Genomic DNA, 4,770 nt, shown 5'->3' on the forward strand with positions numbered 1-4,770 from the left:
TTATGAGCAGGACTTGAACGATCATTTCAGCCAATACATGATTTGTCTCTTACTCTTCCCTCTGCTGAAATGATCATTCAAGTCTTGCCAAGATGGCATGCATCAATCTGAGTCCCTAGAAACCCAGAAAACAGATCCCTGCTGACCTACAATGAACATACAGGATGAGAGAGAAATAAGTCCCTGTGTTAAGGGCTGAGATTTGGGGCTGCTTGTTACTGCAGCACAACAAGTTCATCTTGATCAATTCAATGGAAAAAACACAGGATATCTTTAAACATGATAACCAGTCTCAGTCTCTCATATTGGCTATTTCATTTAAGTATTGCATCATAATATTTCACTGTATCTAAGATGCCACAATAGTAAGATACATGTCAATTTCAAAGAGGCAAACCAAGAAAAAGCAAATGTTAGAATTCGTAAAATGTAAAATGCAAAAATAGAGCATCTTAGATGCTCATTTGGTGTCTCAGTGTGGCTAACATACTTTTATTACTGACAGAGTTGAAAAAGTCTCCGTGTATATTTAACTTTAAATGAATTTTGCTTTTCCCTGACCAGTCTGTTAACAGTATTTGCAGACCTATCTATTGGGATCTCAGGGTTCTTAATCTGTGCTTTATTGATTACAGTTCACGTTAAGTTAAATGAGTTATGTTAAATATTCCAGTGTTCTTTTATCTGAATACAGGCAAAGAAGAAAACATCACAGCTGTACATGGCTGGGGATGAGCAAGGAGAGAGCCTACTTTTCTATCTCCCTCAGGTAACTTTAGTGTTACATTTCTCTATCAGTTTGTGATCTGATGATGAAAGAACTCAGAATGTAATTAATTCCACTTAGTGTCTTAAATTAGTGAATCTCTCAGCAATATTTTACTTTGGAGATCAATGCATAAGGATAGTCTCTATTTGATTGCTCAATATTCTAATCACATTTAACCCAGAATGTTAATTAAAATAAGCTTGATAATACTGCATGGATCTAACCATTTTCTCTTTATTTTCTCTTTTTCTTGCTGCTTTCTCTTTTTATTTTGCTTCACAAATTACAGATGCCAAGTTCTAGTCCTCACTAAATATTCCCATCATTTTCTTACAGTGATTTGTCTTCTCTTGTGGATAGGGCAGAGATTAACTATACCTGCTACTCCGTTCATTATTTTATTTACACCCTCAACAAATATTTAAGTGGTCAATAAATTTTCCTGCCAAACTCAGGATGTTTTATAGTCAGTAATGATGTAATTAAGTGAAGGTCCAGCTTGTACTTCTGTAATTAAATGAATGTGAGGGTTGAGAAGGCCACATGGTAATGGGAAAAGGAAACACGGGTTCTTAAGAGTCTGAGTAAGTCACATAAATTCAGGAGGCCCTTCCTTCAGCTCTTTCTATTCTCAAAAAAATAATAATAAATAAATAAATCAAAACAAACAACAAAGTGACATGAAATTTAGAGCAGCTGATCTAACAAAGCCTTCCAAGACATGACATAGACTGTTTAAACCAATAACTTTACTAATGTTTTTTAAAGATCTCATACCATACCTGGCTTGCCTTTTCAAGTCCTGGCATATAGACATGGCTGGAAAAAGAGCAAAGGCTGCAAATATTCTTCTGTTCATCAATACCTCAAGAGATGTACTCCTTGACTCAAGCTTGTTGCCATTACAGGCCAAATTGACCAGCACGTTTTCATATCAAGCTGCATCAGCAGGAACATTATTGCTTCTACAGCCAGCAAATTGTTAAGCATACAGCTACTAAAAATAGTCTCCATCTTGGGCGCCCTGGGTGGCTCAGTGGGTTAAGCATCTGCCTTTGGCTCAGGTCATGATCTCAGGGTCCTGGGACTGAGCCCTGAGTCAGTCTCCCTGCTTAGTGGAGAGACTACTTCTTCCTCTCCCTCTACCCCACCCCCCTGTTCATGTTAGCTCTCTCTCTCTCTCAAATTAATAAATCTTGAAAAAATATTCTCCATTTATAAATAGCTACTAAAATTACCTGTTATGGCTCTCTGCTCCTCCCCGTTCGACAGACAGCTGCATCTTCTGGTGCAGTGCTAGCCGCATCCCAGAGACACAATGGTGAAGGTCAGAGTGAACAGAATTGGCCGTATTGGGCTCCTGGTCACTGAGCCCAATTTTAACTCTGGCAAAGTGGATATTGTCACCCTCAATGACCCCTTCATTGATCTCAACTACATGGTGTACATGTTCCAGTATGATTCTACCCACAGCAAATTCCACGGCACAGTCAAGGCTGAGAACAGGAAGCTTGTCATCAATGCGAAGTCCATCTCCATCTTCCAGGAGCGAGATCCCACCAACATCAAATGGGATGATGCTGGTGCTGAGTATGTTGTGGAGTCCACTGGGGTCTTCACCACCATGGAGAAGGCTGGGGCTCACTTGAAGGGCGGGGCCAAGAAGGTCATCATCTCTGCTCCTTCTGCTGATGCCCCATGTTTGTGATGGGCATGAACCACGAGAAGTATGACAACTCCCTCAAGATTGTCAGCAATGCCTCCTGCACCACCAACTGCTTGGCTCCTCTGGCCAAAGTCATCCATGACCACTTTGGCATTGTGGAGGGCCTCGTGACCACCATCCATGCCATCACTGCCACCCAGAAGACCGTGGACGGCCCCTCTGGGAAGCTGTGGCGTGACAGCTGAGGGGCTGCCCAGAACATCATCCCTGCTTCCACTGGCATCACCAAGGCTGTGGGCAAGGCCATCCCTGAGCTGAATGGGAAGCTCACTGGCATGGCCTTCCCTGTCCCCACCCCCAACATGTCAGTTGTGGATCTGACCTGCCACCTGGAGAAAGCTGCCAAATATGACAACATCAAGAAGGTAGTGAAGCAGGCATCGGAGGGCCCCCTGAAGTGCATCCTGGGCTACACTGAGGACCAGGTTGTCTTCAGTGACTTCAACAGTGACACCCACTCTTCCACCTTCGACGTCAGGGCTGGCATTGCCCTCAATGACCACTTTGTCAAGCTCATTTCCTGGTATGACAATGAATTTGGCTACAGCAACCAGGTGGTGGACCTCATGGTCCACATGGCCTCCAAGGATTAAGAGCCTCCTGGACTACCAGCCCCAGCAAGAACAAGAGGAAGAGAGAGGCCCTCAGCTGCTGGGGAGTTCCTGCCCCAACTTAATCCCCCAACACATGGAGAATCTCCTGACCTCCAATTTACATCCTAGACCCCGAGGAAGGGGAGGGGCTTGGGGAGCCCTACCTTGTCATGCGCCATCAACAAAGTATACTGTGCCCAGACTAAAAAAATAAAATAAAATAAAATAAAATAAAATAAAATAAAATAAAATAAAAACCTGTTATGATCCACAAGTCAAAATTACCTTGCTCATGAAAGCCTAAGAATTATGCCACCTGCCCTGACCAATCGAAATGTTCTTCTATCCACTTTCAGTCCCCAAGTCCCCTTCTTTGACTATTCCTTAATGTTGCTAACCCATACATTAAATAATAGAGTAGAAGGAATCAGTGAATAATACTCCAGTCTCTACCACACAATTCATTACTAACAAGGACCACTGGAATCTCAACAGCAACAGCAGAGAGAACACATAACCCCTATTACTACAAAACACTCTGGATTATATTCCTTGTACAACCAAATGGACTTTCTCAGACCCATCACATCTCTATCAAGGATGTGCCCACCTGAGAAAACATCCGAGTCTAAAGAACAAATAAAATTATCAAGAATTAATGTTTTGTAGTCTCTTGGTATACAGAGAGGGGAAAAAAAGTCTAAGCACCAAGTATTTTTTATCAGATCAGCTGTACCAAATAGAAATATCAACCAAAGTTATCCCTGTTAATAAGTCCTCCTTGAGGAGTAGTGATTAAGCGGTTGGAAGTGCTGTTCTAACTTATATCATTTCACAGGGAAACAGGAGGAATGGGGAGCATGACTAACTCTAACAATATTTAGATGGCTCAGGCCATTATAGATAGAACCTCAAGGAGCTGGTGTATCATTTTCAACAAATGAGAATTTATCATAGGCCCTTGCTTCCATGAATATAAAAATAATTCTTAATTTTAATCATTTATTATCAGAGCCACTACCTTCTTTTGTTTTTAAGAGGATCAGCATATACTCTAATTATAGGAAAGCCTTTTCTAGTAAAACACATTAAAATAACTAGGTTTTTAAAGCACTATCTTAGAATTCAATGTGAATACTTTGTAATATCCATTGTTTATTTTTCTGGTGCATTTTTTTTTTCTGCTTAGAACAAGACTATTTGGAATGGACCTAGAGTCCCAGCGCTATGAGTAGGTATAAGCTTCTTAATTAGGAGACTCCATATATTATAGGATATTCTCACAGTAAAATGACAGCTGTCTCATCTTCCAAAAGGATATCTAAATAATGTTTGCTTGTCAGTTAAACTTTTAGTATAACAGCACACTAGGAAAATGCACTGGACCCTGTATTAGGAGACCTGGAGTTTATACTCATTAGTCACCAATTAACTTTAAGATTCACCTCATCTTTCCAGGTTTCTGTTTTCTTGTCTGTGGATGAATATTTTGAAGGTGTACTCCCTAGTGATGCTTCTAGTATCCAAACACTGTGAGCCCACATGTTTTATTCTAGGTGGATAACAGAATATTAGCAAATGTGTAACTTTTTTTTTTTTTTTTTACAAATTACTTCAGCTACTCTCAGAGTCCTCTAGCAGAGCATTTTTAAATCCCAATTAATATTTCAAGGAGGTTACTT

The 4,770-nt window shown here is 40.6% G+C and overlaps 1 pseudogene; it reads left to right on the forward strand.

Moving 5' to 3' along the window:
- The first annotated feature begins 2,087 nt into the window (after positions 1-2,087).
- On the forward strand, positions 2,088-3,231 carry LOC121497351 (annotated as a pseudogene).
- The last annotated feature ends 1,539 nt before the right edge of the window (positions 3,232-4,770 follow it).

The sequence above is a fragment of the Vulpes lagopus genome, chromosome 8 (assembly GCF_018345385.1).
Source record: "Vulpes lagopus strain Blue_001 chromosome 8, ASM1834538v1, whole genome shotgun sequence".
Classification (NCBI taxonomy): Eukaryota; Metazoa; Chordata; class Mammalia; order Carnivora; family Canidae; genus Vulpes; species Vulpes lagopus.